Here is a 15,941-nt window from a genome sequence, read left to right as displayed (position 1 = left end):
GTTTTGCCCATACCTATAAGAGGAATAATGTCACATAACGTACAGAAAATCAATATCAAAGTCTCACTAAATCAGGATTCAAAATCCCCCTTTTGCCAATACTGAATTTATGACTCGGGGGAAGTTATGCACTCTTTCACTATCTCTAAATAAATTTCTGTAAGGCAAAAGGCTGCCTACTAGTAACTCTTCTAAATTAGTAGTTGATAGAACTCCCATTTCCTTATACTACTGAAGTTGGAAATGTGAAATTTTATGTATATACACTTATGTACACATTTCTTCCATGTTATTGGGCTCTGTGTTTGTTTAAAAAGAAATATCCTATCTAGTTCTAAAATTTCTTTTTTCTTAGTTCTAATTTTTTTTACAAAGATATTAAACATATTTTAATTAGAAAACAACTTCTGCATTCTACTTTCTTTAAAGATTATGTGGCATAGTTGCAGTTGGTCACAAATAATGACTTTTCCTAAGCATGTGTGTGTGTGTGTGTATAATACACATATATAAGCGTATGTATGTATGTAAAATGTCTTTATGTTAACACATATTATTATTACTTAACATAATCATACTATTCTAAAACTCACATAAACACATATATTTATCCTACTATCACTGAAAAGTAATTCAGCTTTAACTTTAGACAATGCTAGCTTTTAAATATTCATAATTTTATGCAGTTTAAGAATTAATATCAAAAATAAATATTGGATATTAAATTTATTAAAACTGGGTATTGTCATATGATTTGCAATTTGGATTAGTTAAATACTGGGTTGAAAAAAATGACAAATAAATCAACAATTGGTAGAGTGAGAAATTTAACATGAACAAGAAGACATGCTGTAGGTATATTTTGATAGGTCTCTTGCCTCTCCCCTATAATGAGAAGAAATGTAGGATTCAGTGATTTTTAAACAATGGCCAAATAAGGTCAGGATAAAATAAATCAGAGAATTGAGATGGTTTAATGGCTTTTTAATGAGCCTAATGTTTTCAGTTTTAATGAGCCCTCTTATATCAGCTTTAATCATTTTATAAGAATGAAAAATGATTGAGAAATGGCTTGCTTTTAATTCAATTTTCTGTTCAGTCTTCCCACAAGCCATTATGGCATAGTGGCTAATGGGAGTCAACTGGAATAAGTGGGAACTAAAACACAATAGAACAAATCTATGCTAAATTTAGTTAGACACTTGACAAGTTAACTAGTGATGAGGTTATTTTTTTCTAATTTTTTAAGAATGGCACACCAATGACCACAAAGTATTTTAATAATATGGCATGTGGCAGTATTAATTAAGATAGTAAAAATGGATTATGATTTGTACTTATTAGTCCTATGAAACTGCCAAGTTTATCTCCCAACACTCTTCTCATTCATGGCATTGTATGCATATTTTCTCACTGAAATGAACATAAATATTTTTGAAATTTTGCTTTACACAACTATTAAATTATATAAAAACTAACACATTTTGTCAACAAAGAGAAATAATTCATAGTCTTTTATAATTGTAGTAGCAACAACAGCATCAGTAGAACCAATACAAATAACAGATGGTATTGATATATTTTTCTATTACTCTAGTGTCACTTACATAGGTTAACACACACACACACACACACACACACACACACACACACACACACATATACTATCAGTATACCCATTATGAAAGGAAAATAAAGTTCCTAATAATTAAATTACTTGTACATAGTTTGGACACTTAAAATACTAATTAATATTTGAAATGAAGTTCATTGTATCAATGTTCAAGGTACAGTCATCTCTAGTTGCCTTTTATTGAATCTGTGACAATAGTTTTTTTAATGTTGTGTATATGTACATATATATGTATTATATATAGTGTGTATATGCTTACATATCAGAGGCTTTTTGCTCATTTGCATGTATATATGTATATTTATTATGTATAAATATTCACATACTGATACTCCAAGAGATTTGTGATTTTATTATTCTGAATGTTCCATTCTCATATGAAAATTCCTACTTGTCCATATGTTCAATTTGTATGATTTTTGTTCATATCATCTAACAATATCTAACCTTTTCACTAAGGAATTCAAGGATAAAATAGAACCCTGTAACTCACCTTTATCATGTGATAAAGTTAATATTTTTTTAATATATGTTTATTTAATATGTTTTTTTTTCCCTGATTCTTCAACATTCCTTAGTTATGAGGCTTTGCAGAGTTTTCCTACTCTCTGTGTGAGGTATACACACACACACACACACACACACACACACACACACACACACTCTTACATAATACATACACACACATATGTGCATTTTCTGAATGAAAATCAAAATGTCAGAAGAAACAAATGTTGCTACTGAGATTATGGCAAACCAGCACATACCAGCCTGATTGTATCCCTTTGTATCTTTTGTTGTTGGATTTTGTTGGTGATGTATAAAAATGCTGAGGATTTATGTAGATTTATTTTGTATCCTGCAACTTTGCTAAAGTTATGAAATATTTCTAATGGTTTTTTTAGTAGAAACTGGAGTACTCTAAGTATACCATCATATCATCTGCAAAGAGTGATAGTTTGGTTTCCTCATTACCTACTCTAATTCCATTAATCTCTTTCTCAACTCTTATTGCCAAGGTTAGCATCTCTAATACAATATTGAATAGTAATGGTGATAGTGGGCAACCTTATTTCACTCCTGATCTTATTGGGAATGGTTCCAGTTTTTCTCCATTGCATATAATGCTTACTGACAGTTTTAAATATATGCTCCTGACTATTTTAAGGAAAAGTCCATTTATTCCTATCCTCTCAAGTGTTTTTATTAGGAATAGATGTTGGATTTTATCAAATGCTTTTTTTGCATCTATTGAGATATGGTTTTTGTTAATTTGGTTATTGATATAGTCAATTATGCTAATAGTTTTACCACCATTGAACCAGCCCTGCATTCCTGGTATAAATCCTACTTAGTCATAGTGTATTATCTGGGGGATGATTTTCTGTAATCTTTTTGCTAATATTTTATTTAAGATTTTAGTATCTATATTCATTAGGGAGATTGGTCTATAATTTTCTTTCTCTGTTTTCAACCTACTTGGTTTAGGTATCAATATCATATCTGTGTCATAAAAGGAATTTGGTAGGACTCCTTCAATCCCTATTTTTTTCAAATAGTTTATATAACATTGAAGTTAATTGTTCTTTAAATGTTTGGTAGGATTCACATATAAATTCATCTGGTCCTGGTGATTTTTTTTAGGGAGTTGGTTAATAGCTTGTTCTACTTCTTTTTCTAAAATGGGACTGTTTAGTCTATTTACTTCTTCCTTTGTTAATCTGGGCAAGCTATATTTTTGAAGGTATTCTTCCATTTCATTTAAGTTGTTGAATTTATGGGCATAAAGTAGGGCAAAGTCACTCCTAATTATTGCTCTAATTTCCTTTTCATTAGTGGCAAGTTCTCCCTTTTCATTTTTAAGACTAACAATTTGATTTTCCTCTTTCCTTTTTTAAATCAGATTTACTAAGGGTTTGTCTATTTTGATGTTTTTTTCATAGAACCAACTCTTAGTTATATTAATTAATTCAATAGTTTTTCTTTTTTACTTTTAATTTTATTGATCTCTCCTTTGATTTTTAGAATTTCAAATTTAATGTTTGACTGGGGGGGTTTAATTTGTTCCTTTTCTAGCATTTTTAGTTGCAAGCCCTATTCATTGACCTTCTCTTTCTCTATTTTATGCAAATAGCCCTGTAGAGATATGAAATTTCCCCTTATAATTGCTTTGGCTGCATCTCACACATTTTGGTATGATGTCTCATTATTGTCATGTTCTTGGGTGAATATATTAATTATGTCTATGATTTGCTGTTTCACTGATTTAGTATGAGATTATTTAGTTTCCAATTAATTTTTGGTCTATTTTCCCCTGGCTTTTTACTGAATGAAATTTTCATTGCATTGTGGTCTGAAAAGGATGCCCTTACTATTTTTGTCTTACTGCATTTGAGTTTGAGGTTTTTATGTCCTAATATATGGTCAATTTTTGTATAGGTTCCATGAACTGCTGAGAAGAAAGTGTAGTCCTTTCTGTGTCCATTTAGTTTTCTCCAAAGATCTATCATATCTAATTTTTCTTGTATTCTATTTACCTCTTTGACTTCTTTCTTATTTATTTTGTGGTTTGATTTATTTAATTCTGAGAGTGCAAAGTTGAGATCTCCTGATATTATAGTTTTGCTCTCTGTTTCTTCTTTCTGCTCTCTTAATTTTTCTTTTAAGAATTCAGGTGCTACACCACTTGGTGTATATATGTTTAATATTGATATTGCATCATTATCTATGCTACCCTTAAGCAAGATATAGTACCCTTCCTTATCTCTTTTAATTAAATCAATTTTTGCTTTTGCTTGATCTGAGATGAGGATGGCTACCCCTGCTTTTTTTTTACTTCACCTGAAGCATATTAGATCATATCTACTCTTTAAAGAGTTATATGACTTTTCCAAAGTTTTCATTTCTTTTCCCCATTTTTTTTCAAGCTTTCTTTTATTTTTTTAAAATTTCTTTTAGGAGAGTCTTGTGTTATGGGGACTGGGTTATATCATCTTTTGGGGCTTCCTCCTGAGGCAATCTCTCTTTAGTCTCCTCAGGGTTTGAAATATGTTCTTCTCTTTCACCATAAAAGCTATCTCTCATCAGAGTTCTCTTTACTTTTTTACTCATTTTCCAAAAAATGTTAAGGTCTGCTTTTAGGGCAGAGGTGGTTTTCTAAGCTTCCTCTACAGGCAGCGGCTTCCTCTATAAGGGTCTTGGCTATGTTGGGGCAGTGCTGATTCACTCCCAGTACTGGCTGGGCATAGCCAAGTTCCATGAGATTTTTGCATTTTGGAGTTCACTATTGATCTTTTGTGTTAATGTTGATGTTTTATAACTTTTCTGCTGATCTACTGGCTTGCAGTCAGGTAGAGTCACCAACACTGCTGTAGATTCCTGTAGATTTTTCCCCATAGATTCTCTACCATGTGGAGTTTGCATTGCCCTGTGGAGGGCACACTGGCCTGGAACCCTGTGCTATCTGTGCTGGCTTTTATGCCCAGCTGTTTCGGCTTGGCTGCCTCCCTCCCATTTCCAATTGAAACAGACCTTTTTCTGAGGATTATTTTCTTCTGGTAATTTGTTGCTTTCCCAATATTTTGTGGGTTCTGCTGGTCCAGAACTAATTCAGAGGCTGGATTTGTTAATTAGTCTGAGGGTTGTAGGAGGTCAGATAGAAATACGTTTCCTCTCTGTCATCCTGGCTCCACCCCATTATCAGGCTTTTTTTTTTTTTAATCCATTTTTCTTGTGCAGCAAGATAACTGTATAAACGTGTGTGTGTGTGTGTGTGTGTGTGTGTGTGTGTGTGTGTGTGTATTTAACATGTATTATATTACCTGTCATCTAGGAGAGGTGGGGAGAAAGAAGGGAAATTTTAAAACACAAGATTTTGTAAGGGTCAATGTTGAAAAATTACTCATGCATATGTTTTGTAAATAAAAAAGCTCTAATTAAAAAAAATCCTTAAATAAAATAAAATGAAGCCATGAAATTACATCATCACTATCATCCTATCAAGCTAAAATTCAATGATTATTTTAGAAACTATGATCTTGCCTCCTCATTTAGGTTCATATAAGCAGGACACACAAGATATAGAAAACTTATTCTCAATGTTATTCATTCTCCTTCTTAATCATCTTTTGAATTGTTGTGTTATACTACCTATCAAGGGACTAACTATGGCATAATGAAAACAGGACAGGATACAAAGGCAGAAAAAGTGGGTTTGAATGCCAGAAATTGTGCAACCTTGTATAAGTCATTTTATTTCTTGAGGTTTCATTGCCACAATATGAAAAGTTGAGCTAAATGTCAGTTATTTCTTTCAGTTGTAAAAGCTTAGGATTCTATTGTCTAATAGTTACACCTCTGATTAACTACTCCTACTTTTATCCCTATCACCAAAATTCTTTCTGGCACATTGTCTCTCTCATACAAATGTGACTGCCTTGAGAGAGATAGTGTTTTAATTCTTTATTTGCATTCTGTGAGCTAAAAAGGAGGTTGGCAAATGAGTATCAATAAATTGGCTATTATCAAACTTCACCTATTCCAATCTAGTTTTTTTTTTTTAAATCATATCTAACTGTTTACCTAATCTCCTAAAGTGATTTGAGCTGAAATGTCACTCCCTAATATTGGCTTAGTGTGGTAAATATGCATTTTAATAGATACAATACAAACAAGCTACTGAAGTAAAAATTATCCACTTTGGCATGGTAATTTTGGGAACTTTTCTTATGTTCCTAAATCACAAAAGCTGTCTTCTCCTCCATTCCATTCTTAAAGCTACTCCTACATATAGAAACAAAAATGCATTAAATCACATAAATATTATAGATATATTCACATGAAGTCCTGTGTGTGTATCTATTTATATCCATTTATTTATCTGTAGATACATGTGCTTTTTTTGCCTTTAACAGGAGGATTTTATAACTTTCTAATTTAAGATTGTTCTAATTTTGTATTTGTTAATATCAATAGACTGGATATTTAGTTAATGCTGTTATGAGTACTTTAAAATATTGGAAGAAACAAATTATGCATTTTTAGAAATATACACAATGCAGTATTTTTAGATGAGACTATTTTATGCCAGTAATATTTTTCTATGAATTACTTTCTAATCTTTTCTAAATATATTGATTTATATAAATAGTAAAGTAATGCAGTTTGTTCTTTGGAAGGAGAATCATGATTTTTTGAAATATTAAACATGGTATGCATGATTTGAACAGTACATATTTAGATTTGCCTAAGAAATTTATCACTGATATAACTAAGAAACCTTGGTTTAGAAAGGAAAGAATTAGTAAGTTCACCAATTGAACTGGAAATATTCTTCATTTATCTTTAAAGTCATATCTCAAGACTTCTAAATAACCTATATTTTTATACTACTGCCTAATCTAGACTAAATCCAGTGATTATTTTCTACCATTTTATTTTATACCAGAAACACTAAGGCTCTCAATATAATATACAATTTTAGTAGAAATCAAGATGTGCTATAGGAATTCCTTCCACAACTACTTATTTATAAAAAAGAACTACCAAACTTTACATTTGGAAGGGACATTAAGAGTCAGTTAGTAAATTATCAATTATTTATACAGAAATGGGTGCCAGAGATCCAAGAAATGAAATTATTTGCCTCAAGTCACTCTTATCATATTTTTACCTTTCTAGAGTTTCCAAGACGTGTATATTCTAGCCCCATTTCATATATCTAAACTTATTTCCTACTAGTTCTATACTGATAACTTAACTTAGATCGAGTTTTCCCATGCTTCATGAAAATTCCATCTTAATTTTCCTTTATCTTGTCACTCATATTGTCTCTTAAAGCTTTCTTTTTCTTATGAGGTACAGCTGAAGTCCCACTTTATTTATGGATAAAAGTCCTGATTGATTATTCATTGAATAAGCATAATAAAATGAAAAGCACTATGGGTTTAAATCCTGCCTCTGAGACTATTTACATCTATGACTTTGGTCAAGTCCCTGAACATCTCTGTATATGAGTTTCTTTAACTTTAAAGAAAATATTTAGATTAGATGTCCTCTAAGATTCTTCCAGCTATATCTGTGATTAGCTTTCTCCATTTACTCTAAATTATAGTGGCCTTAAATGACTATACTAAACAATGCTAGAGATTAATTATATCCTACCCTATGAAATATTTATGAGCTCATTCAGTAAATTCATCCAGTAAATATTAATTCATTCAATAAACAATTGTTATCAATATTTTTTACTAGATTGCAAATTGTTTGAAGGCTGGGATAATTTCTCTCTATTCTCCAATACAATAGGGTTATAGTTAAACTCTTAGTGAATTATTGGGGCTGCTAATTTGAAAGTTTCTGCAAAGTTAAATACTGTGACAACTTCATCAACAATACTAATGAGAAAATTAGCCTTTCATTTAAACTTTTTGACTAGCTAACTTCTTTTGGCATCATGTGAATTGCTTTATTGTTTTATAGAATGCAAGGAAAAATTTCCAGTTTTTAAATTCAAATGTTAAAAAATAAGTTTATCATATCACCTTCAGTTCTATCAAATAATATTGATGTGTAAATAAATCACTTCCAAAACAAAGTTAGTTTCAAGAGGAAAATCCAATATTCTTTATTAAATAGGAGAGAAATAAATAACTGTTCCATAGGTTATTTTGCTATACCGAAGTAGCAAAGGAATCAAAAAATTTATTATAACTGGGGAAAAAAAAACAGATAATGTGAACCTATGTATTCCCTCTTGCAAATGAAAGCATAAATACTTTCCCTAATCCTAACATCTTTGTTAAGTAAATAGGGAAAATGCTATTTTCATGTGATCAATGAGGAGGCAAATCCTCAAAGAATTTAAATGATTTTCCTGATATTATGTAAGTTTTTAAGTGGAAATACATAGACTAAAATTCATTGGATTTTAAAAGAAAGCCCATGAGATACAGAGATTTAAGTTGTAATATAAAGAAGAATGGCTTAGGAGAAAAAAAGTTCTAGCTCTGATTTTAACCCTCTAGCCTTAAAGAAATTTCTTTTATTTCCCTGAATTTGGTTTTAATTTTAATATAAAAGAGTTATTTTATATGACCCCTAATATTTCTTGTAACCTGTTATCTAAAGTTCTATGATACTCTGGGAATCAAAGGCCCTGCCTCCTCTTTCAATTCTTGCCCATTGCTTTAGTGTGTGTGTGTGTGTGTGTGTGTGTGTGTGTGTGTGTGTGTAATTCCATAGCTAAAGAATAGAGTTTAATCACCTAGTAGTCTAACATAAACCAAAGTGTCCTTTATATAGCATACATATGGAGCAAATGACAAGAACTCAAAATGATTCAGTTAATGGTGCATGGAGTAAAAAATTGTGAAGATAATCACCTCATTCATCATTTCCTCAAATATAATTTTGATACTCTGTAACAGAAAATTAGATAACTGAGAATGCGAATCGATCTTGTCTAATAAGGCATTAACAAGTACTAACAAACAATGCCCTAGCTTCCTCTGAGTCAGTCTCACAAATGCAGTGATAAGCCAGTTAAAATGTTCATCTCCAGAACTTTAGCTAGGAGAATTCACAACGTCGCGAACTTTGTCAGGAATTGAGAGGTTGAAAGCATACTTAAAGGATTTATTAAAAGCAATAGAAGCAACCTCTACTCCAGTTACCATGATTGCATGGATTTTTATGACCATGTATTTAATCTTTCTGAGCTGTAACAGATATGTTATGCTTTTGTCTGATTTGTGTAGAAAGACTTTTCTCAATTTTTTCTAATATTATATGCTATTGAGGTGTCATTTTTTGACTTGCTAGGAGAAACATTAATAGGACTGTCAGCTGCAAGAAGAATATGCAATAAATATTAAGGTTTAATGCAAAACTGACTTATGCTGTGGGAAATATTATCCTTGATTATAGACATGATTATTATATTTCATAATAAGGAATGATGGGAGAAACAGCATTTTGGCAAAGGTAACTTGCTAAACCTTTCATATCAGGGGGGGTCTGACTTAGCAGAATATATTATAAGAGACAACTTAAACACATAAAAGTAAGAGCTAACAAAGTATATACCCAATTTAGCAATGTTTACATTAAAGAAAAATTTGTGTTTTTACTGGACACTTCTCTAGAGAATTAAATAACCAATACACCCAAAAAATTAATAGGAAAGAGATTTGATTTTATAATTGTTACATGAAAAGAATAACAGTGAAAAGTCAAGTTTTGGTTACTTATCCTAGATTGATAGCTAACAGAGAAAAATGCTTGATCAGTTCTGATTGCTTTTAAGTTCAATAATAGCAACACGCTCAACTATAATACATTATTTGCAAAGATTGAGATAGTAATGAATAACTATATACCTCACAGAGTTGTGAAGGAAACTACTTTCAAAGCCTTAAAATGTGCATTGTCACTTAGGTACAGATAAAGGTCTTATTTAAAATCTTCCTTAACTTATAGACTTACTTAAGAAATAGTTGTTTTAATGCTTGGCAAGAGTTCATGGAATATTTTCTCTGGCTTCATGGGGGTGGTCAAATAAACTCTATTCTCTTGTTAATGAGCATATAATTCAGAGATTCTTAATTGGTACCCTGAGGAGAGGAATCTGGGAAATCAGAACTTAGAAAATATGGACTTCACACAATATATGTGCTCTGTCCTCTTGCAAAAAGTCAAAGCCTCCTACATGACCAGAGGCTGATGGGTGATGATGCCTTTTAGCAAGAAGACAGTCTTATGAAGTTAAGATGCATGTCCAAAACATAGGTTCAACTTTATATGCTCCAGATATTATATTATTTTCTTGCTTATTTGTACCACTTGAGCCTAACTTTAAATAGCTAATATGCCATTTTCTCCCCTGGGAACTTATTGCAGGCAGACAGAGTAGACAATAGTGATTGGTTAGGGAATTATTTTCAACAACTAACTGCACAACTTTTACTACTCTATGAGCTATATCTTGTTATTTTTAAGAAAATAAGGTGCTATGAAACTTTTTAAGGAAATTAAATGCTAAAAAATAGAACATTGAAAACAATTTATCTCAGATTAGATGCTATGATTTTAAAGCCAAAGGTCAAAACACCTGCCTCTCCTCTTGGTAAAACAACCTGTTATTGAGAACTTTAGGTGCATTATTTTAATTGTTACTTCATTTAAAGGATGATTTTTTAAATATATTTTTGAAATTAAATTATTTGATATATATTGCTTTATAAATTATGGTGGGAGAGATAAAATTAAAGCATTAATTAGGAACTGTTTTCTCAAACAATAGTTATTCACATTAAGAAAGGAAGAAATAAAATACTTAGCCCATTTTAGAAAAAATAAATTAAAGTCATCATCATTGAACTCTCTAAGAAGAAATTCCAGGGCCACATGGATTTACAAGTAAACCCTATAAAACATTCAAAGAACAATTAATTCTAATATAGAAATGATTTGGAAAAAAAAAGGTGAACAAGAATCCCATGAAAGGAATCAACTTCCTTTTATGATACAGCTATAATACTGATACCTAAACCAGGAAGAACCAAAAGAAAGAAAAAAAAAGACCAATTTATCTAATACATATTGATACAAAATCATAAATAAAATATTAACAAAGCAAAACATTAGCAAAAATTATTAGATAAATGATCATATTAATAATAAAACAATAGAAATCATATGATTATCTCAATAGATAATGAAAAAAAATTTTGACAAAATATAACATCCATTCCTTAAAAAATAAAATTAGTGATCATAGGGATAAATGGAATTTTCCTTAAAATGATAAGTAACATCATAAGATCAGGAGTGAAACAAGGCTGGCCATTATCATCATTATTATTCAATATTGTACTAGAAACATTAGCTTTAGCAATAAGAAAAGAAAAAGGAATTGAAGGAATTAGTAAGCAATGATGAAACAAATTTATGATTTTTTTCAGATGATATGATAAGTATGTAGAGAAGCTTAGAGAAAACCTACTTGAAATAAATAACAACTCTAGTGAAGTTGCGGAATATAAAATAAACCCACACAAATCATTAGCATTTATTTATGTTACCAACAAAACCTAACAGCAAAAGATAAAAATAGAAATTTTACTTAAAATAATTATAGGTAATATAAAATATTTGGGAGTTTACCTTTCAAGTAAAACCCAGAGATTTTATGAATACAATTACAAAACACTTTTCACACAAATAAGGTCATATCTAAACAACTGGAAAATATCAAATGCTCATAAGTAGGCTGAGCTAATATAAGAAAAATGAAAATTCTATCTAATTTAATCTACTTGTTCAATACCATGCCAATTAAACTGCCAAAATCATTTTATAGAACCAGAAAAAATTATAACAAAATTAATATACAAAAACAAAAAGTCAAGAATAGCAAGAGAATTAATGCAAAAAAATACCAAAGAACAGTATTGTAAAGTCCCACTCATCAAAATCATTTAGTCTTGGTTTGGAAATAGAGTGGTGGATCAATGGAACAGGTTAGGTACTCAGGATGCAATAGTCAATGACTCTTACTTCTTGGATAAAAACTCACTATTTGACAAAAAATTCTGTGACACTTTGAAAATAATGTGACAGAAACCAGAAAATTATCAATATCTCACACCCTATAGCAAGATAAGGTCAAAGTGGCTTCATAATTTAGACATAATGTGTGATACATTGAGCAAATTAGAAAGACAAAGGATAGTTTACCTCTGAGATCTTTGGAGAAGGGAGGGATTTGTGATGAAACAAGCAATAGAGATGATAGGAAAAGAAAAATGGACAATTTTGAGTACATTAAATTAAAGAAAATTTTATGGTGTAGCTAGATGTCACATTGAATAAAGTACCAATCCAGAAGTTAGGAGGATCTGAGTTCAAATTTGATCTTGGACACTTAATACTTCCTAGCTAGATAATCCTGAGCATGTCATTTAACCCAAATTGCTTCAGGAAGAAAAAAAAAAAAAAGATTTCCCACAAACAACCATTGAAGCCAAGATTAGAAAAGAAGCAAAAAACTGGGAAACAATTTTTACAGCCAGTGTTTCTAATGATGGCTTCATTTCCTAAATATATAGAAAATTTAATTAAATTTATCAGACTATAAGTCTTTTTTTCATGGTTTTCCACCTTTGTCCTGATTTTTCTTTCACAAAATGACTAATATGGAATGTATAATACATATATAATCTATATCAGATAGTTTGCTGTATTGAGGAATGAGGAGGTAAGGAAAGGAGAGTGTAAAATTTGAAACTCAAGATCTTTCAGAAATGAATTTTTACATGTAATTGGAACAATAAACTATTATTGAATTCAGAAAAAAAGGAAGGAAACTAACTATATCCTGGACATAGTTATTTTAATTTGGATAGCTCTAATTGTTAGAAAATAATTATAGACATAAAATTTTAACTTGCTCTTTTGAAGCTTCCACCAATCACTCTCGGCTCTTTCAAGGGGTCACAGAGGAAAAATATAATCCATTTTCCAAGTGACAGACTTTTGAATCTGTGAATAACATTGAATACTATCTCCTCATCCCAACAATCTACTCACCATAATGAATATTCTTAGATTGTTGTATCCTCTTAGGATGAGAATTTATGTCTCTTCACACTAATGCTCCTCTTTATGCTCAGTACTTTTTTCAATATTTTTATTTTTTATCTCATGTATAAAGAATACATATATACCTTGTTCTAGAAATTGATGTGGAAAGGACATTGTATCAGAAAAAGGGTAAAGTGGGGGTAGTACATCTCATGAAGAGGCATAGGAAACCTATTATATCTGAGAGAAAGAATGGAGGGGGATGAATATAGTGGGTATCTTACTGCCTTCAGAATTGGCTTTAAGTGAAAAATCTTAAGACATATTCAATCTACGGTGAAACTTCTCCCACCTCATTGAAAAGTGAGAAGGGAAAAGTGAAAAGGGAAGAAATAAGCTAAGCGGAAGGGAATACGGGAACTGGGAGGGAAAGGGGTAAGATAGGGGGAGGAACTCTAAGGCGGGGGGAGGGATACTGAAAAGGGAGGGCTGTGAGAAGCAAGTGGTGCTCACAAGCTTAATACTGGGAAGGGGGGGGGAAAGGGGAAAGAAGGGAGAAAAGCATAAACTGGGGTTAACAAGATGGCAAGTAATACAGAATTGGTCATTCTAACCATAAACGTGAACGGGGTAAACTCCCCCATAAAGAGGAAGCGGTTAGCAGAATGGATTAAAAGCCAGAATCCTACAATATGTTGTTTACAGGAAACACACCTGAAGCGGGGAGATATATGCAGGTTAAAGGTAAAAGGTTGGAGCAAAATCTACTATGCTTCAGGTGAAGTAAAAAAAAGCAGGGGTAGCCATCCTGATCTCAGATCAAGCTAAAGCAAAAATTGATCTAATTAAAAGAGATAAGGAAGGGCACTATATCTTGCTAAAGGGTAGCATGGATAATGAAGCACTATCTATATTAAACATATATGCACCAAGTGGGGTAGCATCTAAATTCTTAAAAGAGAAACTAAGAGAGCTGCAAGAAGAAATAGACAGTAAAACTATAATAGTGGGAGATCTTAACCTTGCACTCTCAGAATTAGATAAATCAAACCACAAAATAAATAAGAAAGAAGTCAAAGAGGTAAATAGAATACTAGAAAAGTTAGATATGATAGATCTCTGGAGAAAATGTAATGGAGACAGAAAGGAATACACTTTCTTTTCAGCAGTTCATGGAACCTATACAAAAATTGACCATATATTAGGACATAAAAACCTCAAACTCAAATGCAGTAAGGTAGAAATAGTAAATGCATCCTTTTCAGACCATGACGCAATGAAAATTACATTCAACAAAAAAGCAGGGGGAAGTAGACCAAAAAATAATTGGAAACTAAATAATCTCATACTAAAGAATGATTGGGTGAAACAACACATCATAGACATAATTAATAACTTCACCCAAGAAAACGATAACAATGAGACATCATACCAAAATGTATGGGACGCAGCCAAAGCAGTAATAAGGGGAAATTTCATATCTCTAGAGGCCTATTTGTATAAAATAGAGAAAGAGAAGGTCAATGAATTGGGTTTGCAATTAAAAATGCTAGAAAAGGAACAAATTAAAAACCCCCAGTCAAACACTAAACTTGAAATTCTAAAAATAAAAGGTGAGATCAATAAAATTGAAAGTAAAAAAACTATTGAATTGATTAATAAAACTAAGAGTTGGTTCTATGAAAAAAACAACAAAATAGACAAACCCTTAGCAAATCTGATTTAAAAAAGGAAAGAGGAAAATCAAATTGTTAGTCTTAAAAATGAAAAGGGAGAACTCACCACTAACGAAGAGGGAATTAGAGCAATAATTAGGAGTTACTTTGCCCAACTTTATGCCAATAAATTCGACAACTTAAATGAAATAGAAAAATACCTCCAAAAATATAGCTTGCCCAAACTAACAGAGGAAGAAGTAAATATCCTAAACAGTCCCATCTCAGAAAAAGAAATAGAACAAACTATCAATCAACTCCCTAAGAAAAATTCCCCAAGACCAGATGGATTTACATGTGAATTCTACCAAACATTTAAAGAACAATTAACTCCAATGTTATATAAACTATTTGAAAAAATAGGGATTGAAGGAGTCCTACCAAACTCCTTTTATGACACAGACATGGTACTGATACCTAAACCAGGTAGGCTGAAAACAGAGAAAGAAAATTATAGACCAATCTCCCTAATGAATATTGATGCTAAAATCTTAAATAAAATATTAGCAAAAAGATTACAGAAAATCGTCACCAGGATAATACACTATGACCAAGTAGGATTTATACCAGGAATACAGGGCTGGTTCAATATTAGGAAAACTATTAGCATAATTGACTATATCAATAACCAAACAAACAAAAACCACATGATCATCTCAATAGATGCAGAAAAAGCATTTGATAAAATCCAACATCCATTCCTAATAAAAACACTTGAGAGCATAGGAATAAATGGACTTTTCCTTAAAATAGTCAGGAGCATATATATAAAACCATCAGTAAGCATCATATGCAATGGGGAAAAACTGGAACCTTTCCCAGTAAGATCTGGAGTGAAGCAAGGTTGCCCACTAGCACCATTATTATTTAATATCGTATTAGAAACACTAGCCTCGGCAATAAGAGTCGAGAAAGATATTAAAGGAATTAGAGTAGGCAATGAGGAAACCAAACTATCACTCTTTGCAGATGATATGATGGTATACCTAGAGAACCCCAGAGATTCTACC

This window comes from Antechinus flavipes, chromosome 2 (genome assembly GCF_016432865.1).
Source record: "Antechinus flavipes isolate AdamAnt ecotype Samford, QLD, Australia chromosome 2, AdamAnt_v2, whole genome shotgun sequence".
NCBI lineage: Eukaryota > Metazoa > Chordata > Mammalia > Dasyuromorphia > Dasyuridae > Antechinus > Antechinus flavipes.
Note: the sequence above shows the minus strand (reverse complement) of the source record.